The following is a 27,262-nucleotide window of genomic DNA, read 5'->3' as shown; positions in this document are numbered from 1 at the left end:
AAATATAAAAAAGGAAAACAAAAGGAAATTGATAGGTTGGAAAAAAGCAAAAGAATAAAATTATTGAATGTTTTGATTCCTGGAACATTAAGGAAACAGAAAAGTCATGACTTAAGCAAGGAGATTTTCCAAAAGAAGAATATAGGTTTGGGATTCAAGAGATTATCTCCACAGCTTTTGATAATTAAAGTTTTACAGGTAAAGTTAAGGGAGAGAATTAAAATATACACAGACACACACACACAAAATCCAGCCAAGAGCATACTCTTAAGTAATGATCTCATATAGGAGAAGGAGAAATAAAAGGAACTGACAGAGGACAATTTATGGAGATGGGAAGGGAACCAACATACTTCAGTATCACGAAGAGAGAGTACAAGGAGGTGTTCCTCAGGGGTGGAGTGAACTGTGGAAGTTATTTGGGCTTTTTACAAATGTTTGGTTCTCTCATGGTCACATAAGATTATTCTTCCTGCCTGTGCCTCACCCCTCCCCCACTTAATTCAGGAATGGCCAAGTGGCTTAGTTGACCAATAAAATATGAACGGAAGTAACCCTCTAGTCAAGGCTATGGTTTTTCCAGTGGTCATGTATGGATGTGAGAGTTGGACTGTGAAGAAAGCTGAGCGCCGAAGAATTGATGCTTTTGAACTGTGGTGTTGGAGAAGGCTCTTGAGAGTCCCTTGGACTGCAAGGAGATCCAACCAATCCATTCTGAAGGAGATCAGTCCTGGGATTTCTTTGGAAGGAATGATGCTAAAGCTGAAACTCCAGTACTTTGGCCACCTCATGCGAAGAGTTGACTCATTGGAAAAGACTCTGATGCTGGGAGGGATTGGGGGCAGGAGGAAAAGGGGATGACAGAGGATGAGATGGCTGGATGGCATCACCGACTTGATGGACGTGAGTTTGAGTGAACTCCGGGAGTTGGTGATGGACAGGGAGGCCTGGCATGCTGCAATTCATGGGGTCACAAAGAGTCGGACACAACTGAGCGACTGAACTGAACCTGTGTCACTCCCAGATGAACCTTTGAATGCCAGAGTATCCAGTCACAGGCAGCATTCCAGAAAGTTCTGCTCTACAGGTTAGCATTCCAGGAGTGAGGATAACAGATCTTCTAGATGATTCTCACCGGACATGTATTGTGACAATCATAGTTTTTAAAATCTTTTGTTTTATTTTTTTAAGTTATGAAATTATAACACATTTATAAGAGACTTGGAAAATACAGAACAAAGTTACATATGGTTCAATATGTGACAATTGTTTAAGTAGATAAATTAAGATTTTTAGTTGGAGTTTTAATATCAAACTCAGAAATTAATTGAATGAATGTTCATAAAAGTAGAATAGTATAGTAGACCTGAAAAGCATTATGAACCAATTCAACATGATTAAGGTTTATACAATTTGCACACAACAGTAGGATACAAATTCTATTCAAGTTCCCATAGACTATAAACTAGGAGACACTGAAACATATCCAGAGACATAAGACCAGGTACAGAAATGTCATGGTCTAAAGGTACTGAAATCAAACAGATCTGTTCTCTTACTACTGTGGAATTATGTTACAGACCAATATCAAAAGGTATTTGAAAATAACCTACGTATTTTCAAGTGCCATGTGACATTTACCAAGAGAGATCTTTGAGTTAGCTGTTGAAACTCTTGATCAAGTTCAAAGACTGAAAAAACATGGAGGGTGATTGTAGACAGTAAAGGATTTAAGTGGGAAATTAGTATCAAAATGAGAAATAATAATAAAGATCTTTTAAAAATCCCATGTATTTAGAAATTAAATGTCCAGTTTTAGATGAGGGTATATCTAAGAAGCCATTACAAGGAAAATTAGAAAATATTTGTAATAGAATAAAAATGAAAAGAGAATTTACCAGAATGTGCTGCACGTAGCTGAAGCTGCTCAATGCAATAAAAGGTGGAGTCTTGAATAAGGTATGAAAACAATAATGGAAACATGATTAACCTAACAGTATAAATAAAATAATTACATACAATTTGGGGAGTTAGATAGAAAGATGTGGTAAGTGGAAAGGTACACATGCATATGTTTTCATTCACCCAGCCAGTCTCTATCTTTTGGTTAATGCATTTAATCCATTTCCATTTAAGGTAATTATCAATATGTATAATCCTATTATCATTTTAATTGTTTCAGATTTATTCTGTGTAAGTCTTTTCCTTCTCTCATGTTTCCTGCTTAGAGATGTTCCTTTAGCATTTACTGTAAAGCTGGTTTGGGGGTGTTGAACTCTCTTAACTTTTGTCTGTCTGGAAAGCTTTTGATTTCTCCATCAAATCTGAATGAGAATCTTGCTGGGTAGACTATTCTTAGTTATAGGTTCTTCTCTTTTATCCCTTTAAATATATCATGCCATTTCCTTCTAGCTTCCCTGGTAGCTCAGTTGGTAAAGAATCTGCCTGCAATGCAGGAGACCCTGGTTCAATTCCTGGGATAGGAAGATCCCCTGGAGAAGGGATAGGCTGCTCACTCCAGTATTCTTGGGCTTCCCTCATGGCTCAGCTGGTAAAGAATCTGCCCGCAATGCAGGAGACCTAGGTTCAATCCCCAAATTGGGAAGATCCCCCAGAGAAGGGAAAGGCTACCTACTCCAGTACTCTGGCCTGGAGAATTCCATGGACTATGCAGAGTCACAAAGAGTCAGACACAACTGAGCCACTTTCACTTTTCACTTTCTAGAGTTTCTGTTGCGAAATCAGCCGATAACCTTATGGGAGTTCCCTCATATGTTATTTGTTGTTTTTCCATTGTTGCTTTTAGTCTATTTTCTTTGTCTTTAATTTTTGTCAGTTTGATTACTATATGTCTCAGTGTATTCCTCCTTGGGTTTATCCTGTCTGAGCCATGCTTCTGGACTTCATGGACTATTTCCTTTCCCATGTTAGGGAAGTTCTCAGGTTATTATCTCTTCAAATATTTTCTCAGGTCCTTTCTCTCTCCTTCTTCTGGGATGCCTATAATGCAAATGTCAGTGCATTGCTTGTTGTCCCAGAGGTCTCTTGAAAGTGAAAGTCCCCAGTTGTGTCCGAGTCTTTGTGACCCCATGGACTATACAGTCCATGGAATTCTCCAGGCCAGAATACTGGAGTGGGTTAGGCTGTCTCATTTTTTTCATTCTTTTTTCTATATTCTGTTCTGTGGCAGTGATTTTCACCATTCTGTCCTCCATGTCATTTGTCTCTTCTGCCTCAGTCATTCTGCTATTGATTCCTTCAAGTGTATTATTCATCTGTTTGTTTGTTCTTTAGTTCTTATAGGTCTTTAAACATTTCTTGCATCTTCTTCATTATTTTCCCAAGATCCTGGGTCATCTTCACTGTCATTATCATGAATTCTTTTTCTGGAAGGTTGCCTATCTCCACTTCATTTAGTTGTTTTTCTGGGGTTTTATCTTGTCCCTACATCTGAGACATAACTTTCTGTGTTTTCTTCTGATTAACTTTCTGTAATGTGATTTTTGTTCTAGCCAGCTGTGGAACTGTGGATCTTCCTGCTGCTTCTTTCTGCCCTCTGATGGAGTAGGCTAAGAGCTTGTGTAAGCTTCCTGATGAGAGGGACTGGCAGTGGGAAAAAGTGGGTCTTGCTCTGGTGGGCAGGGCTGTGCTCAGTAAACATTAATCAAATTGTCTACTAATGGATGTGGTTGTGTTTCCTCTCTGTTAGTTGTTTAGCCTGAGGCGACCCAGCCCTGGGGTCTATGGGCTTTATGGTAGGGTTAGTGGTGACCTTCAAGAGGACTTACACCAAGGGTCTCCTTCCAGGACTGCTGCTGCCAGTGCCTGTGTCCCTGCTGCAAGCTGTTGCTGACACATGCCTCCACGTCAGACTCCCCAACACCAGCAGAAAGGTCTTATTCAGTCTCTTGTGGGGTCATTGCTCCTTTCCTCTGGGTCTTGGTGCACTCAAGATTTTGTTTGTGCCCTCCAAGGGTGGAGTCTGTTTCCCCCAGTCCTGAGTAAGTCTTGTAGTCAAACCCTACCAGCCCATAAAATCAGATTCACTGGGTACTCCCAGTTCCTTTGTTGGATCCCCAGCCTGGGAAGACTGATGTGGGTCTCAGAACCTTCACAACAGTGGGAGAACTTTTTTGGTATTGTTCTCCAGTTTGTGGGTCGCCCATCCAGCAGGTATAGGATTTTACTTTGTCATGATTGCACCCCTCCTGCGGTCTTGTTACAGCTTCTTGTTTGTCTTCAGACATGGGGTACCTTTTTCTGGTGGGTTCCACTGTCCTCCTGTCCATGGTTGTTCAACAGCTAGCTGGAATTTTGGTGTTCTTACAGGAGGAGATGAATGTACTTCTTCCTCTCTGCCATCTTCAACCAGCAACATCTATTCTTGGCTTTTTAAGGAACCTCTATGCTGTTCTCCATAGTGGTTATATCAGTTTACATTCCCACCAGCAGTGTAGTAATATTCCTTTTCCTTCACACTCTGTGCAGCATTTATCGGTTGTAGATGTTTTATCCTGAAATTGGACAATAGTGCTTTACAGTGTTGTATTGGTTTCTGCTGTACAGCAGCATGACTCAGCTATAAGTATACATATATCCCCTTCCTCTTGAGCCTCCCTCCAACCCACACCATCTGACCCGTAAGATCATCACAGACCACTGCACAAATTGTACTGTGCTACAGAGCTGCTTCATGCTAGCTTTCTGTTTTACACATTATAGTGTATATATGTCAGTGATACTCTGTTAATTCGTCTTACCCTCTCCATCCTCCACAAGTCGTTCCATTGTCCACCAGTCCATTTCTACATCTCAGTCTCTGTTCCTACCCTGCAAGTATGTTCATCAGTACCATTTTTCTGGATTCCATATATATGCATTCAGAGCAGATCAGACCAGTCGCTCAGTCGTGTCTGACTCTTTGTGACCCCATGAATCACAGCACGCCAGGCCTCCCTGTCCATCACCAACTCCCGGAGTTCACTCAAACTCATGTCCATAGAGTCGGTGATGCCATTCAGCCATCTCATCTTCTGTCATCCCCTTCTCCTCCTCCCCTCAATCCCTCCCAGCATCAGAGTCTTTTCCAATGAGTCAACTCTTTGCATGAGGTGGCCAAAGTATTGAAGTTTCAGCTTTAGCATCATTCCTTCCAAAAAATCCCAGGACTGATCTCCTTTAGAATGGATTGGTTGGATCTCCTTGCAGTCCAAGGGACTCTCAAGAGTCTTCTCCAACACCACAGTTCAAAAGCATCAATTCTTTGGCACTTAGCTTTCTTCACAGTCCAACTCTCGCATCCATACATGACCACTGGAAAAACCATAGACGGACCTTTGTTGGCAAAGTAATGTCTCTGCTTTTGAATATGCTATCTAGGTTGGTCATAACTTTCCTTCCAAAGAGTAAGTGTCTTTTAATTTCATGGCTGCAGTCATCATATGCAGTGATTTTGGAGCCCAAAAAAGTAAAGTCTGACACTGTTTCCACTGTTTCCCCATCTATTTCCCATGAAGTGATGGGACCAGATGCCATGATCTTTGTTTTCTGAATGTTGAGCTTTAAGCCAAGTTTTTCACTCTCCTCTTTCACTTTCATCAAGAGGCTTTCTAGTTCCTCTTCACTTTCTGCCATAAGCGTGGTGTCATCTGCATATCTGAGGTTATTGATATTTCTCCCGGCAATCTTGATTCCAGCTTGTGTTTCTTCCAGCCCAGCGTTTCTCATGATGGTACCATTTCCTCTTCCAGAGGATCTTCATGACGCAGGGATCAAACCCACGACTCTTGCATCTCCTGCATTGGCAGGCAGATTCTAAACCCTGCTGGCCTTCAAAGCCAGATCCTCTGGGGACTCATCCTCCCCTTGCTGGACCCCCAGACTGGGAAGCCTAACATGGGACTACATATAAGTTAAATAAGCAGGGTGACAATATACAGCCTTGACGTACTCCTTTTCCTATTTGGAACCAGTCTGTTGTTCCATGTCCAGTTCTAACTGTTGCTTCCTGACCTGCATATAGGTTTCTTAAGAGGCAGGTCAGGTGGTCTGGTATTCCCATCTCTTGAAGAATTCTCCACAGTTTATTGTGATCCACACAGTCAAAGGCTTTGGCATAGTCAATAAAGCAGAAATAGATGTTTTTCTGGAACTCTCTTGCTTTTCCTATGATCCAGCAGATGTTGGCAATTTGATCTCTGGTTCCTCTGCCTTTTCTAAAACCAGCTTGAACATCTGGAAGTTCACGGTTCACGTATTGCTGAAGCCTGGCTTGGAGAATTTTGAGCATGACTTGACTAGTGTGTGAGATGAGTGCAATTGTGCGATAGTTTGAGCATTCTTTGGCATTGCCTTTCTTTGGGATTGGAATGAAAATTGACTTTTTCCAGTCCTGTGGCCACTGCTTTTTCCAGATTTGCTGACATATTGAGTGCAGCACTTTCACAGCATCATCTTTCAGGATTTGAAATAGCTCCACTGGAATTCCATCACGTCCACTAGCTTTGTTCATCATGATGCTGTCTAAGACCCACTTGGCTTTATATTCCAGGATGTCTGGCTCTAGGTGAGTGATCATACCATCGTGATTATCTGGGTCATGAAGATCTCTTTTCTACAGTTCTTCTGTGTATTCTTGCCACCTCTTCTTAATATCTCCTGCTTCTCTTAGGTCCATACAATTTCTGTCCTTTATTGAGCCCATCTTTGCATGAAATGTTCCCTTGGTATCTCTGATTTTCTTGAAGAGATCTATAATCTTTCCCATTCTGTTGTTTTCCTCTATTTCTTTGCACTGATCACTGAGGAAGGCTTTCTTATCTCTCCTTGCTATTCTTTGGAACTCTGCATTCAAATGGGTATATCTTTCCTTTTCTCCTTTGCCTTTCACTTTGCTTCTTTTCACAACTATTTGTAAGGCCTCCTCAGATAACCATTTTGCCTTTTTGCATTTCTTTTTCTTGGGAATGTTCTTGATTACTACCCCCTGTACAGTGTCACGAACCTCCATCCATAGTTCCTCAGGCACTCTATCAGATCTAATCCCTTGAATCTATTTCTCACTTTCACTATATAATCATAAAGGATTTGATTTAGGTCATACCTCAATAGTCTAGTGGTTTTCCCTACTTTCTTCAATTTAAGTCTGAATTTGGCAATAAGGAGTTCATGATCTGAGCCACAGTCAGCTCCTGGTCTTGTTTTTGCTGACTGTATAGAGCTTCTCCATCTTTGGCTGCAAAAAATATAATCAGTCTGATTTCAGTGTTGACCATCTGGTGATGTCCATGTGTAGAGTCTTCTCTTGTGTTTTCGGAAGAGGGTGTTTGCTATGACCAGTGTGTTCTCTTGGCAAAACTCTATTATCCTTTGCCCTGCTTAAATCTGTATTCCAAAGCCAAATTTGCCCGTTAGTCCAGGTATTTCTTGACTTCCTACTTTTGCATTCCAGTCCCCTATAATGAAAAGGACATCTTTTTTGTCTGTTAGTTCCTCTGCAGGAGACCCTTTAATACCAGAAGGTATGTCTTGCTCTCTTATGGGGTCACTGGTTTTTATCTCCTGGGTCCTGGTACACGGAAGACTGTGTGCACCCTAAGAGCGGATTTTCTGTTTCCTCCAGTCCCATGGAACGTTTGTGATCAAACTGTGTGTGTGTGCTCAGTCACTGAGTCATGTCTGGCTCTTTGAGACCCCATGGACTATAGCTCACCAGGCTCCTCTGCCCATTGGGTTCTCCCGGCAAGAATACTGGAGTGGGGTACCATTTCCTCTTCCAGAGGATCTTCATGACGCAGGGATCAAACCCACGACTCTTGCATCTCCTGCATTGGCAGGCAGATTCTAAACCCTGCTGGCCTTCAAAGCCAGATCCTCTGGGGACTCCTCCTCCCCTTGCTGGACCCCCAGACTGGGAAGCCTAACATGGGACTCAGAATGTTCAGTCCTGTGAGATAACTTCTGTGGTATCTGTTTTCCAGTTTGTAGTCACCCACCCAGTGGCTATAGAATTTGATTTCCCCTCGATTGCACCCCTTCTACCATCTCATTATGGCTCCATTGTCTTTGGATGTAGGGCATCTTTTTTGGTAGGTTCCAGCATTTTTTTTTTTGTCAATGGTTGTTCAGCAGTTAGTTGTAATTTTGCTGTTTCCATAAGAAGAGAGTATGCTCACATCCTTTTGTTCTACCTTCTTGAGCTAATCTCCAAACCAACTTTTGTTGCAAGTGAAACTCAATTCATTATTGAGTCACAGAATCAGTTTTTCCCTGTTAATATTTGTTCTTTAGTAATGGCTGTATTAAAAAGAAATGTAATATGGGTTCTAATGCACACAAGAGGTTGAGATGGTTAGGGAGAATCACCAACTCAATTGACAAGAGTTTGAGCAACTCTGTCTCCAGGAGACAGTAAAGAACAGAGGAGCCTGGTGTGTGGCAGTCCATGAGGTCACAAAAAGTCAGACACAACTTAGCAACTGAACAGTCGGTTGTAAATCTGGCTATTCTGAACTCTGTTTAGATGGAACTGATGTTTCTTTCCCAAAATTTATACCTCACTTCCTTTTTCTTGGATAATAGTATAAATTAGTGAATTACGGAGATAGTTATTTTCTCTCTACCAGGAATTCCTGTGATTTCTGGTCTGTTGATGGCCTTGCTTTCTTCTGGCACTTTTTCATTTTATTGTTTTGGGAGAGAGGAGTTTTGGAGTCATTCCTCAGACCATAATTTAACCTTGGATCTCTCGGTTCTTTGAGTAAATTAAGGATTACACACATCTTTGTTAATCCACTGTGGAATGTCTAACCACAAGAGGAAGAAATATTTTTCCCATGTGGTGATTTTGTCATTGTTCTTAGCATACATATAATTCTTTCAAAAGCTAAGTATTCTGGGCTTGTGAGAAGATGATTAACATGATGTAGCACCAAGTAATGTGACAGTTGAAGACATTCTTGCGGTGCTGAGCTGGAGTGCATTTTCTAGTGATACTCGTACATATCAGTCTGTAAGCATTGGGTCCCTCAAATTTTTGTCTTATATGCTGTCCCTTGCCTACTTGGAAAGAGAATACATTTGCCTGCATTTCTCTCTTCCAGGTGGTCACTTCTAGGTAAGTTCTATTGTTTCAGACTCATCCATTTTTTCCAGTTGTCCTCTTCCTGTAAACTTATAGTCCTTTTGGACTTCACTTCTCTCAAGTCATTATCAGCAGAAAGGCAAACACATAAGGTGTTCAGAATACTTAATACCTAGTGACTCTTTATTAGCTTTTCAGTGGTGCACTTAGCTTTTCTCGGGTGCACAAAATCATATCAGTTGTAATCATTAGTTCATCACTTATGCATCATGCATGCCTACACAGACTGCTTATTTCTAATGAAATAAGAACCTTGAACACACCATACAGTATAAAAGCTAGGACCTTGACCAAAACGAATTTAGTTCAGTGGTGTCTCTCAAATTTTTTCTTCTACAAGCTCTTACACCTTCGGAAATATAGTGCTATGAGAGTCGGACAGTCAAGGCTAAATAGAATAAGGATTCCAGGAGGGCCACCCTGTGGAGATGATGTTTGAGTCCGAGGAGGAGTGGGGAGAGCCTTTGGGAAAGGGAAGAGAAGAGGACAAAGAAAAGGAGGAAAATAGGAGTGTAATAGCAACCAAGAGGAGGTGGCCCTTGAAGTCAGGACTCCTTAACATCACATGACAGAACCTACAGTGGTAATTTAGAGCTGAATTGCTTTCTGACTGACCCACATGGTTTTTGCCTGGCATAGAGGTCTTCATTTTCCTCTGTCTGGATTTTGGGGGTGAGGGAGGTCACAGTATTTTTTTTTTAAGTTTTACTGAGGTATAATTGACATATATCACTATATAGGTTGAAGGTATACATCTTAATGGCTTAACTTATATTGTGAAATGATTACTACTATAAAAAGAAGATTATTTTTCCTCTAAGGAGAACTAAGGATCTAATAGTCTTCTTAATAAAATTCCCATATATCATACAGCATTGTTAACTATAGTCATCATTTGTACATTATATCCCTAGTAGGTATTTATCTTATAACTGAAAGTTTGTACATTTTGACTACTTTCATCCAGCTCTTCCCCCAACCCCTACTTTTGGTAACCTCAAATCTGACCTTTTTTTATTATTATTTGCTTTATTTTTAGATTCCATGTATATGTGAGATGATACAGTATGTCTTTCTTAGATTTATTTTAGTTCACATAATGTCTTAGAGGGCTTCCCCAGTGGCTTAGCCAGTAAAGAATCCACCTGCCAATTCAGGAGATGCAGGTTCGACCCCTGGGTCGGGAAGATTCCCTGGAGAAGGAAATAGCAACCCACTCTAGTATTCTTGTCTGGTAAATTCCATGGACAGAGGAGCCTGGCTGGCTATAGTCCATGCGGTTGCAAAGAGTCGGACAGGACTGAGCACACATGCCTAATGTCTAATGTCTTAGAGGTCCATGCATGTTGTTGCAAATGGCAGGATTTCCATGCTGTTTTTATGGCTGAATAATATTCCTCTGTGTGTCTGTGTGTGTGTATGTAGAAGACTCTTAAGTCTCCACCTAATAATCATTAAAATTAGAAAATGAATTCAGCAAAATTGCAGGATACAATATACAGAACTCTGTTGCTTTTCTATACACTAATATCAAATTAGCATACATACACCACAGCTTCCTTTTCCACTCATTGATTGATAAACACTTAAGTTGTTTCCATGTCTTGGGTAATTGTAAATAATGCTGCTATAAACATGAGAGTGCACATATATTTTTGAGTTAATGTTTTCATTTCTTTTGGATATATTTCCAGAAATCAAGCTGCTAAATTATATGGTATTTGTGTTTTAATTTTTGAGCATTTAAGCAATGAGTTCTTTGTTTCTTGAGGAAGGCCTGTATCATTATAAACTTCCCTCTTAGAACTGCTTTTGCTGTGTCCCACAGATTTGGGAGTGTTGTGTTTCCATTTTCATTTGCCTCTAGATATTTTCTGATTTCTTTTTTGATTTCTTCATTAACCCATTGGTTTTTTAGTAGCATGTGTTTGTTCTTTTCCCATTTTTCTTTCTGTAACAGATTTCTAGTTTCATACCATTGTGTTAAAAAAATATTTGATATAATATCTATCCTCTTAAATTTGTTGAGAATTGTTTTCTGGCCTAGGATGTGATCTGTCCTGGAAAACATTCCATGTGTATCTGAACAGAATGTATTCTATTGTTTTGGAATGGAATGTCCTATAGATATCTACAAATCCAGCTTGTCTGTTGTATCATTTAAGACCACTGTTGCCTTAGTGATTTTCTGAATTTTCCATTAATGTCAGTGAGGTGTTAAAGTCCTCTGCTATTATTATATTATTGTCAGTTTCTCCTTTTATGTCTGTTAGTATTTGCTATATGAATATAAGGTGCTCCTGGATAGGGTGTGTAAATGTTAATGAGTGTAATAATCTCTTCTTGTACTGATCATTTTATCATTATACAATACCTTTCTTTTTCTTTCTTTATGGCCTTTGTTTTTATGTCTGTTTGTCTGATGTGAGTATTGCTAGCCCCACTTTCTTGTTGTTTTCATTTGCAAGAAATATCTTTTTCTGTCCCTTCACTTTCAGTTTTTGTGTATTTAGCTGTGAAGTGAGTCTCTTGTAGGAAGCATATAGAAGGGTCTTGGTTTTTCATCCAATAAGCCAAGCTATGTTTTGACTCAAGCATTTAGTCCATTGATATTCAAAGAAATTGTTGATAAGTATGTACTTATTTCCATTGTACTGTTTCCCGGGATGGGGGAGGGGGTGGAAGTTATAGTTATTCTTTCTTTCTTCTCTTTTGTTCCATTGTGGTTTGATGATTTTCCTTAGAATATGCTTGCTTTCCTTTCTTTTTTAGTTTTTGTGTATCTGTGGTACATATTTGATTTGTGGTTACCAGGTGGATAATATATGTTGACCTAACTATTTGTGTTAAACTAGTACTCGTGTAAGTTCAGAGACATCTAAGGGATCTACATTTTTTTACTCTCCTTGATCACATTTTTCATTTTTGATGTCATATTTTACATCATGTTTATCCCTTGACTGTTTAGTTATAATTGCTTTTACAGTTTCATGTCTTTCAGTCTTCAGATTGCCTTACTTAAGTGACTGATCTTCAGTCACTCCTATATATTTGCCTTTCCTTTGGCGATTTTCCCTTTCCTCTGAATTCTTCTTTTCTATGTAGAGAAGAACCTTCAACATTTCTTTTATGATAAGTTTAATATTAATAAACTCTTAGTTTTTGCTTGTCTGAGTTCTTTTTCTCTCCTATTCTGAACGATTATTTTGCTGTAGAGTATCCTCAGTTGCAGATTTTTACCTTTCTGCACTTTGAATGTATTATGCCACTCCCTTCTGGGCTGCAGTCTTCTTTTACATAATCAGCTGATAGCTTTCTGGGGAAGAGTTCCTTGGTATATGACTCTCTGTTTTTCTCTTGCTGCCTTTAAAATTCTCTTTTTATCTTTAACTTTTGCCATTTTAATTATGATATGTCTTACTGTGGGTCTGTTTGGGTTCATGTTGTTTGGGATCCTATCTGTTTCCTATCCCTGGGTGTCTATTTCCTTCTTCAACTTTGGGAAGTTTTTAGCCATAATTTCCTCAACTATATTTTCAATAATCTTCTTGCTCTCTTTTCCTTCTGGGACTCTTATTATACAAATTATAATATGCTTTATGTTATCCCCCAAATCTCTTAAATTGTTTTCATTTTTAAAATTTTCTTTTTGTTGTTCTCATAGGGTAATTTCCATTATTCTATCTTCCAGATCATTTATGCATACTTCTGAGTCACTTAGTGTGCTTTTCATTTCTTTTGTGTATTTTTTATTTCTGTTCTTGACTTCATCATTTATGATTCTTTATATTTTCTAGCTCCTTGTTAAATCTTTCACTATATACATATATTCTTTCCTCCAATTCAGTTGACATTTGTATTACCAATGCTTTGAATTCTTTATATGGTAAATTGTTTATTTCTGTTTCATTACTTTTTCAGGGGTCTTCTCTTGCTCTTTTATTGAGAGAAGTTCCTGTGCATTTCCATTTTGCTTGACTTTTCTCTGCCTCTGTGAACTTAGGTGAAACAGTTAGGACTGCCTCTTGTAGGGCTGTTATTATGTGGGAGTGTCCCTGTACAGACTGTGTGCCCAGTGCCTTTGATGGGAGAGCTGGATTCGAATGGACACATCCACATCTTGCCTCAGGGTGTGCTGGCAGCCATCACCTTGGTAGGGGCTGGGGCTGGAGATGGAGGGGCTGGAGCTAGAGCTGAGTGTGAGGGGGGACTTCTACTCTTCTCAGCGGCTGTCATCTTCCTATCAGGGGCAGGGTCTGGTCCCAAGTAGCTGGAGCAGAAGCTCTGAGGTTCGGGCTGACCTGCCCTTTAAGCGTGTGTTTTCCCTTCTCCCCAGAGCAAGGACATGCTGAAGCATATGGGGCCCCTGTGGGCTCTTGGCTCATGTCGGTGTAGACAGAGGTCCAAGCTGTCTCTGATGCGCTCTGTGCAGGCACCTGCAGTTTTCTTTCCCTCCACGCAGATGCAGCCTTGGATACAAGTGTCCCTTGTCTATCACAGCCAGTCAGTGCCCCCAGCCTCTGCTGCCCATGCCCTGTTTTGGATCCACACTACAGGGCAGGAGGGGCCCACATGGACTCTGAACATGAATCACGGGTTGAGCCGTGGAGGAGCAACACCGTCAGAATCTGGGCTGCTTCTGGTATGTGCTTGAGAAAGCTCCACCAGTGACCACCACTGCCCCACCCAGGATCCACCACAGAACCAGGTCACCTCTCTATCCCACAGTCAAGTCCCCTCCCTGCTGATGGCCACCCCAAATCCAGTGCTGACCATTCACTTGGCTCAGGGTAGGGTGTGCAAGGTGTGCAGGAAACCCAGCAGCTGCTAGAGCAGACCTCTGTCTGCCCTGACTCAGGGGCAGCCCGCACATGGGTGCTTGTTTCAAGTGGACTCCAGGCTTCTCAGAGCCCTTCTGTTAGTCCCAGCAATCCTCCAATGAGCCGTGTAGGCTCTTCTTTGCCTTCTGGTGTGGGACACCAGAACTGTGATGCTCAATCTATGGCCCTGACCAGTCACTCCCTAAGGTGGGTGTCCACCCATGTAATCTCCCTTTTTCTCTGAATTCCCTCCCAGGGGCATAGGTCCATACCTGTTTTCTATTCTTCCTTTCCTACTTGATCTTTCTTACATCCTTGGCTGTACAGGAGTCCTCCTGCCACTTTCTTGATAGTTTTCAGTGAGAATTGTTCCACATGTAGATGTATTTTTGATGTGTTCATGGGGGGGAGGTGAACTCCATGTCCTCTTATTCCACACCTTGATTGATCCACACACACACACACACCTGTAATAGATATATATGTATTCTGCAATGTGTCAGTTATCTAACACTCATCTGATTATTGTGCTCAGCCTTCATGGATTATGGCCTTTGTTCATGATTACTATTTACATCTAGGACTTAGCGTAACCACTTGTATTCTTCTTCTTGGGCTGCCATAACAAAACACCATAGACTGGGTGTCTTCAACAACAGAAATTGACTTCTCACAGCTCTGGAGGCTTTAAGTCCAAGATCAAGGTGTTGGCTGCATTGGTTTCTCAGCTTGCAGATGGCGATCTTCTCATGTCCTCACATGGACTTTTTTCTGTACAGGCATTCTTGGTATCTCCCTTCTTATATTATACCACTAATTACCTCTTAAAGACCCTGTCTCCAAATACAATCACACTGAGGGGTAGAATTTCAACTTACAAATATTGTAGGGGCCAGTTAAGTCCATCAGATCAGATCAGATCAGTCGCTCAGTCGTGTCCGACTCTTTGCGACCCCATAAACCGCAGCACGCCAGGCCTCCCTGTCCATCACCAACTGCCGGAGTTCACCCAGACTCACGTCCATCGAGTCAGTGATGCCATCCAACCATCTCATCCTCTGTCGTCCTCTTCTCCTCCTGCCCCCAATCCCTCCCAGCATCAGAGTCTTTTCCAACGAGTCAACTCTTCGCATGAGGTGGCCAAAGTACTGGAGTTTCAGCTTTAGCATCATTCCCTCCAAAGAAATCCCAGGGCTGATCTCCTTCAGAATGGACTGGTTGGATCTCCTTGCAGTCCAAGGGACTCTCAAGAGTCTTCTCCAACACCACAGTTCAAAAGCATCAATTCTTCAGCCCTCACCCTTCTTCACAGTCCAACTCTCACATCCATACATGACCATAGGAAAAACCATAGCCTTGACTAGATGAACCTTTGTTGGCAAAGTAATGTCTCTGCTTTTGAATATGCTATCTAGGTTGGTCATGACTTTCCTTCCAAGGAGTAAGCATCTTTTAATTTCATGGCTGCAGTCACCATCTGCAGTGATTTTGGAGCCCAGAAAAATAAAGTCTGACACTGTTTCCACATCTATTTCCCATGAAGTGGAGGGACCGGATGCCATGATCTTCGTTTTCTGAATGTTGAGCTTGAAGCCAACTTTTTCACTCTCCACTTTCACTTTCATCAAGAGGCTTTTGAGTTCCTCTTCACTTTCTGCCATAAGGGTGGTGTCATCTGCATATCTGAGGTTATTGATATTTCTCCCGGCAATCTTGATTCCAGTTTATGTTTCTTCCAGTCTCCCATCCTCTTCAAACTAAAACCCAAGAAGCTCAACCCTACTAAAGTTTTCCCTTTCCAGCCAGAAAGCTTTCTTACAAAGCCAGACTGTTAGTAGCAAGCCTCCCAGCTTTCACAGTTTACACTATCTAAATTAATCCATAAGGGTCTAAGCCATTGGCATCTTGCTCGGTTCTGACTTCATATCCTGTTGAGTACAAGCCACCCCAGCTGATCCTCTGACCCTTTTTCACCATTCTCCTGTCCCCTCTCCACCATTTTCCTTCCTTATGGAAGTGATTATAGCTTGCAAACTTAGATTTTTTTCCTGTGGGCTTCTATCTGCTCTTCTATTATCTATATTCTTTATGCAGTTGAATCTTACTTGTTCAAGACTCAGTGCAAGTATCTCCTCTTCTAGAAGCCTCTTGACAGGACACTTTTCTGCACAGCATTCTATCTTGTGTGCATATTTATAGCTCCGATTGTGCTTCTTGGTGTGTCTCACCCCATCTGAACCATAACCTCCTTGAGGGCAGGGACTATGTCCTTGTTATTCCATTTGTATTCCCAGCCCTTGGCACAATGCCTAGAATGTCATAGAAGAAGAAATCCATGGAACTAATTTTTTTTAGAGTTCCTTGTGCTATACAGTAGGTTCTCATTAGTTATCTATTTTATACATAGTAGTGTGTATATGTCAATCCCAATCTCCCAGTTCATCCCACCCCACCCCACCCCCTACTGGGGTCCATATGTTTGTTCTCTAAATCTTTGTCTGTATTTCTGTTTGCAAATAGGTTCATCTGTACCATTTTTCTAGATTCATACAGATGCATTAATAAATGATACTTGGTTTTCACTGTCTGACTTACTTCCCTCTGTATAACAGTCTCTAGGTATATCCACATCTCTGCAAATGGCCTGTTTTCTTCCTTTTTATGGCTGAATAATATTCCGTTGTAAGTATATACCATGTCTTCTTTATCTAGTGCTCTGTTGATAGACATTTGGTTGCTTCTGTGACCCTGGTATTGTAAGTAGTGCTACAGTGTACATTGGGGTGCATGTATCTTTTTGAATTATGTTTTCTCCAGGTAAATGCCCAGGAGTGGGATTTCTGGATCATATAGTAGTTCTATTTTTAGTTTCTTGAGAAACCTCTGTACCGTTCTCCATAGTGGCTATACCAATTTACCTTCCCACCAACAATGCAGGAGGGTTTTTTCTCCTTCTCTCATTCCATCTTCTAAGCAAATAGCACTGTTCGTGGCCATTGTGGATTCCTATTACGATGATCATGGGAGCATCCTTTCTCACTGATTATGCTGATATATTACTAGCTGGCTCTGGTTTATAAGCTATCTTGTTAATGGTCCCCACAAAGAACTAGAAAAAAAAAACTAATCCCATAATTAGCAGAAGGAAAGAAATAAAGATCAGAGAGAAAGAAATGGAAACTAGATAAAAATAGGAAGAATCAACAAAACTAAGAACTAGTTCTTTGAAAAGATAGCTAGACTATATATGTGCATATTGCTATAAACTTTCAGAACTTCTTTCACTGCATCTCACAAGATCTGAAATGGTATATTTACATGTTCTTTTGTTTCAGTAACTTTTAATTGCAGTTTCTTCTTTAACCGTTGGTGGTGTTTAAAAGTGTATTGTTTAGTTTTCACTTGTATAGATCTCACTATAAAACATGTGAAAGGTGTTCTGACCCCTTTGTCATTATATAGTGACTATATTTGTCACTTATTTTTTATTTCAAGTCTACTCTGACTGATATAAATATTGCTAAACCCACTTTCTTTTTGCTTCTGATTGCTTGGACTATCTTTTCCAAGGCCTATACTTGGAGCCTATATATGTCTTTACAGTTGAAATGTGTCTCCTTAGGCAGCATTCGGTTCAGTCTTTTTTGTAATCCAGCCAGCCACTCTGTACCTTTTGATTGCTGAGTTCAATCCCTTTATATTTTATATTTTGCTTTCTGGCTACTTGTCTTTCCACTGGTTTTGTTCCTTCTGTTTCTACCTTTGTAAGTTGTTTCTTTTCATGGTGATTTGTTCATTATCCCCTTTTTTTATGTTTTGTGTCTCTGATCTTGGTTTTTACTTTGTGGTTACCATGAAGTTTACATACATCATCTCATATATAAATTGCTATCAACAGAAAAGGGACAATTTTATCTTCTGTTAAATTTATTTTTATTGAAGTGTCATTGATTTACTATGTGTTCATTTCTGCTATACAGCAAATTGACTCAGTTACCTATTTTGTATATTCTTTTCCATTATGCTTTATAACAGGATACTGAACATAGTTCTCTGTGCTATCTAGTAGTAGGACCTTGTTGTTTATCCATTCCATATATTATTACTTATATCTGCTAACCCCAAACTCACAATTCATTCCTCCCTCAAACACTTCTGCCTTGGCAACAAGTGTTCTCTATTTCTGAGTCTGTTTTCCTTTTGTAGGTAAGTTCACTTGTGTCATATTTTAGATTCCATATAAGTGATATCATATTTGTCTTACTTCAGTTAATAGGATAGTCTCTAGATCTATTCATGTTGTTGCAAATGGCAATATTTCATCCTTTTTATAGCTAAGTAGTACCCCATTGTTTATATGTACATCTTCTTTATTCATTCATCTCTTGATGGACATTTAGGCTGTTTCCATGTGTTGGTTATTGTAAATAGTGCTGCTATGAACATAGGGGTGCAAATATCTTTTTGCATTAGAATTTTGTCTAGGTATATGCCCAGGAGTGGGATTGCTAGATCCTATGTTCCTTCTATTTTTAGTTTCCTGTAGGACCTCCATACTGTTTTTCACAGTGGCTGCACAAACTTAAATTCCCACCAACAGGAGGGTTCCCTTGGCTCCACACCTTTTACAGGATTTATTTGTAGACTTTTTAATGATGACCATTCCGCTCAGTGTGAGGTGGCACCTTACTGTAGTTAGGTTTGCATATCTCTAATAATTAGTGATGTTGAGCCTCTTTTCACATGCTTATTGGCCATCTGTATTTCTTCCTTGGGAAATGTCTAAGTCTTCTGCCCATTTTTCAATTGCGTTGTTTGTTGTTGAGTTATATAATCTGTCTCATCAGTCACATCATTGGCAAGTATTTTCTCCCATTCTCTAGGTTGTCTTTTTGTTTCTTTTTAATGGTTTCCTTTGCTATGCAAAAGCTTGTAAGTTTGATTGTTTTTGTTCAGTTGCCAAGTCATGTTTGACTCTTTGCAACCCCCTGAACTGCAGCATGGCAGGCTTCCCTGACCCTCATCATCTCCTGAAGTTTGCCCAAGTTCATTTGCATTGAATCGATGATGCCATCCAACCATTTCATCCTCTGTTACCCTCTGCCTTTGATCTTACCCAGCATCCAGGTCTTCACCAGTGAATCAGCTATTCGCATTAGGTGGCCAAAGTATTGGAGCTTCAGCATCAGTCCTTCCAAAGAGTATTCAGGGTTGATTTCCTTTGAAATTGATTGGTTTGATCTACTTGCTTTTCAGGGGACTCTTGAGACTTCTCCAGCACCACAGATTGAAAGCATCAATTCTCTGGTGCTCTGCCTTCTTTATTGTCCAACTCTCACATCTGTACATGACTGCTGGAAAGACCACAGCCTTAACTATACAGACCTTCGTCAGCAAAAACAAGACCTGAAGCTGACTGTGGCTCAGATCATCAGCTCCTCTTAGCAAAATTCAGGCTTCAACTAAAGAAAGCTAGGAAACCCACTAGGCCAGTCAGGTACAACTTAAATCCCCTATGAATATACAGTAGAGTGACAAATAGATTCAAGGGGTTGGATCTAGTGAACAGACTGCCTGAAGAACTATGGGCAGAGGTCCATAATATTTGACAGGAGGCAGCAAACAAAACTATCCCAAAGAAAAAGAAATCCAAGAAGGCAAAGTGGTTGTCTGAGGAGGCTTTACAAATAGCTGAGGAAAGAAGAGAAGCAAAAAGCAAGGGAGTACACCCAACTAAATGCAGAGATCCAGAGAAGAGCAAGGAGAGACAAGAAGGCCTTCTTCAAAGAACAAAGCAAAGAAATAGAGGAAAATTTGATTAGGTGCCATTTATCCTTGTTTTATTTCTATGGCTTTGGGAGACTTCCCTAAGAAAACATTGGTACAGTGTACATCAGAGAATGTTTTGCCTATGATCTCTTTTGGGAGTTTTATGGTGTCATGTCTTATGTGTAAGTCTTTTTTTTTTTTTTTTAAGCTATCATTTTATTTTTTTTAATTTAATTTTATTTTTAAAACTTTACATAATTGTATTAGTTTTGCCAAATATCAAAATGAATCCGCCACAGGTATACATGTGTTCCCCACCCTGAACCCTCCTCCCTCCTTATGTGTAAGTCTTTAAGCCACTTTGAGTTTACTTTCCTGTAAGGCGAGAGGGTGTGTTGTAACCATTGACTTACGTCCAGCTTTCCCAACATAGCTCGCTGAAGAGACTTTTTCCCAGTGTATATTCTTGCCTCCTTGGTCAAAGATTAATTGACTGTAGGTGTATGGGTTTATTTCTGGGCACTCTATTATATTTCATTGACCTATGTGTCTGTGTTTGTGGTGGTACTGCACTGTTTTGATGCCTGTGGCTTTGTAGTCTTGTGTGGAGGTTGCTGGCTGGCAGGACTGGGTGGCGAGGCTACAGTGGAACCCGGCTCCAGTCTTCTTGTAGCTGGTGTCTGCCCCCTGGTAAATGAGACTGGGAACTGGGGTCTCTGGCTAGAGGGCTCTGGGTGCCTCAGGTCTAGTGCACACTGGTATGTGAGCCTGGGTCATGAGCCCTCTCGTGGACAGGGCCATGTCCAAAGGCACTGGTGGGCTCAGAGGGTCTCATGGCAGCCTCTCTGCTGGAGGGTGGGGCTGGAGCCACACCCAGTTACCTGCTTGACCCGAAGCATCCCAGCAATGGTGCCCACAGGCCAGTTCAAGGCTGGCTCCTGGGGCTGATGATCTAGAGGGAGGGCTCCATCCATGAAGGCACTTGCCTGCACAGTGTCCACAGAAGGGGCTCCCCAGAATAGCTACTGTCGGTACCTGTGTCTCCAGGGTGGGCTGCAGGTGCTTCTTGCCTCTCAAGAAGACTCTCCAGGATCAGCAGGAGGTCTGACCCAGGCTTCTGTCAAATCACTGCTTCTCCCGGGTCCTGGAGTGTGCGAGATTTTGTGCACACTCTAAGAGTGAAGTCTCTCTTTCCTACAGTCCTCTGGGAACCCTGACAGTCAGTACTGCTGGCCTTCAAACCTACATGCTCTAGGAGCTCATCTCCCTGGTGTAGAACCCCCAGGCTAGGGAGCCCTACATGGAGCTTGGACCTCTCACTCTTTTGAGAGAACCTCTGCAATTGTAATTATTTTCCCACTTGTGGGTTGCCAACCAGTGGGCAGGGGACTTGACTCTGCCCCTCTTACCTGTTGTGGCTCCTCCTTTGTGTCTTTGGTTACAGATGGTTTTTGGTAGGTTTTGGTCTTTTTCATCAATGATTGTTCTGCAGATAGCTTTTATTTGGGTGTGCCTGTGAGAAAATGTGAGCACATAGAAAAATAGGATCTTTCTATTCCACCATCTTGACAGATATCCTCCCCTAAATCATTTCCAAATTCTTATACTCTGACTTGCTAATTCTCTCTTCCATCTGATCTGCTCTGTTTTTCAGTGTTTCTAATGCAGTCTTCATCTCACTTCTTGGGCTTCCCAGGTGGCACAGTGGTAAAGAATCTGCCTGCCAATGCAGAAGATGCAAGAGATATGAGCTCAATCCCTGGGTCAGGAAGATCTCCTTGAGGAGGAAAATCCCATGGACAGAGGAGCCTAGCTACAGTCCATAGGGTGGCAAAGAGTCAGACATTTCTGAGCATGCATGCACTCTTGGTAAAGTATTCCTTCTGTTTACTGATTTCATTTCTTAGTTCATTGAATTGCCAAGTTTTCTTATATATAGCTTGAATTTCTCCATGACAACTCTTTTGAATTCTTTATAAGGTAAATCATAGTATTCTGTGTCTTTGAGTTCAATTGCTGAAAAATGGTCATTTTATTTTTGGGATACTGTATTACCATGATTTTATCATACTATTTGATGAAATGTGCCTCTGCACATCTTCATTTGAAATAATGAATGCCTTTCTTATTTAGGTAAGGTTTTTGTGTGTGCACATTCAGTCATGTCCAGTTCTGCAGCCCCATGAACTGTAGCCCACTAGTCTCCTCTGTCCATGGGCTTTTCCAGGCAAGAATACTGGAGTGGGTTGCCATGCCCTTCTCCAGGGCATCTTCCTGACCCAGGGACAGAACCCCCATTTCCTGCATTGGCAGGCAGATTCTGTACCACTGTGTCACCTGAATGATTCAAGGCTTTTTTACTTCGATTCTACTATTTCAGGACTTCCCTGGTGGCTCAGAGGGTAAAGTGTCTGTCTACAATGAGGGAGACCCGGGTTCAATCCCTGGGTCGGGATGATCTCCTGGAGAAGGAAATGGCAACCCACTCCAGTATTCTTGCCTGGAAAATCCCATGGATGGAGGAGCCTGGTAGGCTACAGTTCATGGGGTCTCAAAGAGTTGGACATGACTGAGCGACTTCACTCACTCACTACTATTTCAACAGGCTGGCAATAAAATGCCTTTTTTTTTTTTTTTTGCTTTCCAGAAGGTGGCACTATAGCACAAGATTCTAATTTATTCTACGGGTGCCAAATTGGGAAGATGTGCATGTGCCTGGAATATTCCATAGACATAGTAGCCTGATGGGCTACAGTCCATGCATGGGGTTGAAAATAGTTGGGTTGAACACACATGCACATATGTATAAGAAACCTAGTGTTAAACAAAAGGATGGTGATGGAGTTGGGGTGGGGGAGGTATATAATAAGCACTTGGCACTTTGAGTGTGCCCATGGCCCAGTAGGGGAGTCCTCTACTAGGGGAATACCAGCAGAGAGAGGTTGGGGCAGGGAGACGGAGGGGGACACTTCTCAATGGAATTCCAGGACAAACAGCAGGAAATCCACACTTTCAGTTGCCCTTGGCTGCCTTCTTTCCTTTCCATCCTCCCAGTCACAGAGGTCTCTCTTCAGGACTCAGGGTGTTGCTGAGGACTCCAGCTGCGCCCCCATCACCAGCTGGACGTTCACTCACCTTTTTCCTTTTCCACCTGCTCTACCAGAGAAACTGATGTCACTACGGCTGCCACCTTCACTGCAACTCCCTTGGTGTGGCCTTCTCCAGGATCCAGTCCGCCCAGTTTCAGATGCACAATAGATGCATCTCTCAGGTGTCTTGGTGTGTGTGCAGAGGCACTTTCGTTACAGATGTCTAATTAGTTGTGGGTTGAAGGGGAGAGAAAAAAGGAATACTTCATGCCACCATGATGCTGCCCTCAGTCCCAGCCTCACTCTTGTGATCAACTGCCAACGTTTGCATTCTGCCCTGAAACACATCCTTTTCTTGTATGTATTTAACAACAGGTGGAAATCAAATGCTTTCAGAAGCCATTTATTATTCAGAGATAACGTGTGTGCGTGCTAAGTCATGTTGGACTCTATGTAACCCTATGGACTGTAGCCCGCCAGGCTCCTCTGTCCATGGGATTTTCCAGGCAAGAATACTGGAGTGGGTTGCCATTTTCTCCTCCAGGGGATCTTCCAGACCCAGGAATTGAACCCACGTCTCCTGCATCGCACGCACATTCTTTACCACTAAGCCGCCAGGGAAGCCCATGGAATTAACAAGACAAGAATGATACCTGTATCCATAGTATTGACAACTGCACGTCCCCCACTGGTTGTAGTCCTGGAAGTCTAGTGGAGAGCATTTCAAGGAGGAAGGAGTAATCAGCTATCAAATGGGTAATGTAGGAGAAATGACCCCTGGATTAATGTGGATGTCATTAGTGGTCTTAAGCAATTTTGCTGAAATGGTAAGGGGGAAAAACCTGAATGAAGGAAGAAAAAAATCATTTAGTGAATATACTATTTCAGGGAGTAGTATCCTAAAGAGAAGCAAATAATGTAATAGCTGGAGAGGAAGCAGAATTGAGATGATTTTTTTTAACATTTTCCATGTATAATTTTCAAGCATACATAAGAATAGAGGGGAAAAGTAACAGGAACCTACATGTTCTCGTTACCCAATTTCAATACCTATTGATATTTTAAAAACTGCTTCATCTACAACATTTTGATTGGAATATTTTTAAGAATCATTGTTTCACCTCTGATAACTTTAGTATATATTATTTTCAGATGAGAACTTAAAACTTATCACAATAGCATTATTAACAAGAGTACCTTAACATAATATCATAACTCATCAGTGTTTATATTTTTTAATAGAAGAGAGGATTTTTAAAGGGAAAATCAACAGCATGTGTGTATACTGATGGGACTGATCAAAGAGATGGAAAGGACAAGAGGCGATGGAGGGAGATGGGCCCTCGAGCTTGGAGGGAGCAGTGGCTTTACCCAGGTGCAGAGTGGTCGCCTCTGTGAGAGGAGAGAAGGCAGAGTGTGCACACAGATGCACAGCATGGGGGAAATGTGGTGGAGATGGTGTGTGGTGGTTCCATGTAGATGCTTCCATTTTCCCGATGAAATAAGCAGTATCTTCATCCGGGGTCAGGATGGAAGAGAAAGAACTGGAGGTTTGAGGAGGAGAAAGTGTGCAATAGCGGGGACCAAGAGCTACTTACCCAGAATGGGATCCTTAATAGGAGCAGGAGTAGAAAGGCGAGTCACTTTGCGTGGCCACCACTAAAAACACAATTCAAAGGGAGCATGTAAAGTAACTGGTGCAGAAGCAAAACATCATTTCCAGGTTCAGGAATTTATATCCAAATCTATCTGTATGCCAAGTGACTGGATGTTCTAGTTTTGAAGACTCAGTGTTAATGAGTGGTCCATTTCAAGGCCCAATGAGGTGGTCACTGTAGAACAGAAAAAATTCTAATCCCGAAAGAGAAACTGCTGCTGTCCCCACCTTCCATTTTATCTCTCAGCTTCTGCTTTCTGATTTGAAAGTCTGCATTATCAATTGGGAATTTCTCTCAGCTTTTTCAGGGCTAATTGCAAATTTAAAAATTATTCAAACTATATTATGACATTCCTCGCCTTTACATTTATCTAAACTCTCCTCTGTAAATTCACTCCTGTCTGCTTTCACAGCTCTCTGAAATTATAATGGCTAATTAACATTTATTCAGTATTCACTCTATGCTTTATACTCATTTGAAGAAACGGACTTTTTTTTAAGTGACTTGCCCAAAGACACATAACTGGTAAAGGACCAGTTCTTAAGGTCATATGACTTCCAAGACCTCTGTCCCAGCCACAATACTGCTCCTCCTTGGCTATCATGCAGAGAGGTCCCCCGCCTCCCCCATTAGCACAGTGACATGCTGAAAAGCAAACTCAGATCACAGGCTGGACTCCTGACCCTGCCTGCTCTAATCTCAGTTCCACCACTTCCTAACTGAATGACATATTAGCCTTTTGTAACATACATTACCCCATTAGTATGGAAAAATACCTGTTAATAGATTTACAACATAAGGTTGTTTTGAAGATTGAATTGGAGCATTACTTAACTCAGGGCCTGCCGCATAACGAGTATTAACTAAATGTTACCTAACAACACTGTTCTTACCACTCATCAGCTTTGGGCAAATGACTGCACATCTCTGAATATCATGTTCCACTTCCCTGATTTGCTTTGATAGAGTTCTGGGAATCACTGAACAATGTAGGGTATACCTTAGGTGACCATGTTCCTGCTTTTGCCCTGGTAGAATCATAAGGACATCTAATTCTTCAGTTCTCTGATCATCCCGTGAAACTCTTTTCTCACACTGACTGTATTTGTTCTGGGAAGCTGTTACATCCTATCTGCCTATTATTTATTTGGAACTACAGTACAGAGACTTTTTATATTTTCATCAGTGCTAATTTCCCACAGAAAAATTGTAAAATTAGGCCACACAAAAATGGTAAAAACAAAGTATTTTTCAGTAGATAATATTTAGTTCTCCAGAGATTAAAAACCTAAGAGACAGGTTCATTAGCACTCAGTTCTGCCCAGTAGTCAGATGGGCAGCGACTGGAAGGGCTTTAGGTTCAGGGTGAGAGGATTGGTCTAAAGTCAGTTCTTCTGCAATTTGGTACACCTCCCACCAGTCAGAATGGCCATAGTTAAAAACTCTACAAATAACAAATACTGGAGAAGGTGTGGAGAAAAGGGAACACTCCTACACTATTGGTGGGAATGGAAAACAGTATGGAGGTTCCTCAAAAAACTATATAAATACAGAGTTGCCATATGATCCTATAATCTTACTATTGGACATATACCCAGAGAAAACTCTTAATTTAAAAAGATACATGCATCCCTATGTTCACAGCAGCACTATTTACAACAGCCAAGACATGGAAGCAAGCTAAATGTGTGTGTTGCATGCTGTGCTTAGTCACTCAGATTTGTCTGTCCGTGAGGATTCTCCAGTAATGAACACTGGACTGAGTTGCCATGCCCTCCTCCAGGGGATCTTCCCAACCCAGAGATCAAACCCAGGTCTCCCGCATTGCAGGCGGATTCTTTACCAGCTGAGCCACCAGGGAAGCCCAAGAATACTGGAGTGGGTAGCCTGTCCATTCTTCAAGAATCTTCCCAACCCAGGAATCGAATCAGGGTTGCCTGCATACCTAAATGTCTATTGACAGATAAATAGATAAAAAAGATGTGGTATGTGTGTATATATACATATACACACAATGTAGTATTACTCAGCTGTAAAAAAACAATGCAATTTGCAGCAACATGGATGGACCTACAGATTGTCCTACTGAGTGGAATAAGTCAGAAAGAGAAATACCATATGACATACCTTATATGTGGAATCTAAAAAGAAATGATGGGGCTTCTCAGGTGGCGCAGTGGCAAAGAACCCGCCAGCTAGTGCAGGAGATATGGTTTCAATCCCTTGGTCTGGAAGATCCCCTGGAGGAGGAAATGGCAACCCACTTCAGTATTCTTGCCTGGGAAATCCCATGGATAGAGGAGCTTGGCTGGTTATAGTTCGTTAGGTCACAGTCTGAACACACACAAAAAGAAATAACACAAATGAAAGTGAAAGAAAGTAAAAGTTGCTCAGTTATGTCCACCTCTTTGTGACCCCATGAACTATACAATCCATGGAATTCTCCAGGCCAGAATACTGGAGTGGGTAGCCTTTTCCTTCTCTAGGGGATCGTCCCAACTCAGGGATCAAACACAGGTCTCCTACATTGCAAGCAGATTCTTTACCAGCTGAGCCACAAGGGAAGCCCAAATACAAATGAATGTATTTAAAAAACAGAAACAGACTTATAGAACAAACTTAGGGTTGGGAAGGCAGTGGCACCCCACTCCAGTACTCTTCCCTGGAAAATCCCATGGATGGAGGAGCCTGGTAGCCTGCAGTCCATAGGGTCGCTAAGAGTCGGACACAACTGAGCAACTTCACTTTCACTTTTCACATTCATGCATTGGAGAAGGAAATGGC

At 41.4% G+C, this 27,262-nt stretch overlaps 1 long non-coding RNA gene across 3 annotated transcripts; it reads right to left on the bottom strand.

Annotated features, from left to right (window-relative positions):
- Nucleotides 1-2,602: 2,602 nt before the first annotated feature.
- LOC102401543 lies at nt 2,603-26,661 on the bottom strand. Of its 3 annotated transcripts, none has more exons than XR_006542781.2 (6): nt 24,419-25,457; nt 23,474-23,662; nt 22,867-23,043; nt 21,141-21,244; nt 20,767-20,875; nt 2,603-4,514 (listed from the first exon to the last, which is right to left on the bottom strand). It is a non-coding gene; the product is annotated as an uncharacterized LOC102401543 (long non-coding RNA). The 3 variants fall into 3 exon arrangements; XR_328186.4 differs by lacking the exon at nt 2,603-4,514 and adding an exon at nt 26,606-26,661 and having other exon boundaries at nt 20,766-20,875; nt 24,419-24,479; XR_003112310.3 differs by lacking the exon at nt 2,603-4,514 and having other exon boundaries at nt 20,766-20,875; nt 22,867-23,083; nt 24,419-25,463.
- Nucleotides 26,662-27,262: the final 601 nt, after the last annotated feature.

This window comes from Bubalus bubalis, chromosome 11, assembly GCF_019923935.1.
Source record: "Bubalus bubalis isolate 160015118507 breed Murrah chromosome 11, NDDB_SH_1, whole genome shotgun sequence".
Taxonomy (NCBI): Eukaryota; Metazoa; Chordata; class Mammalia; order Artiodactyla; family Bovidae; genus Bubalus; species Bubalus bubalis.
This window is presented reverse-complemented; position numbering and strand designations above follow the sequence as displayed.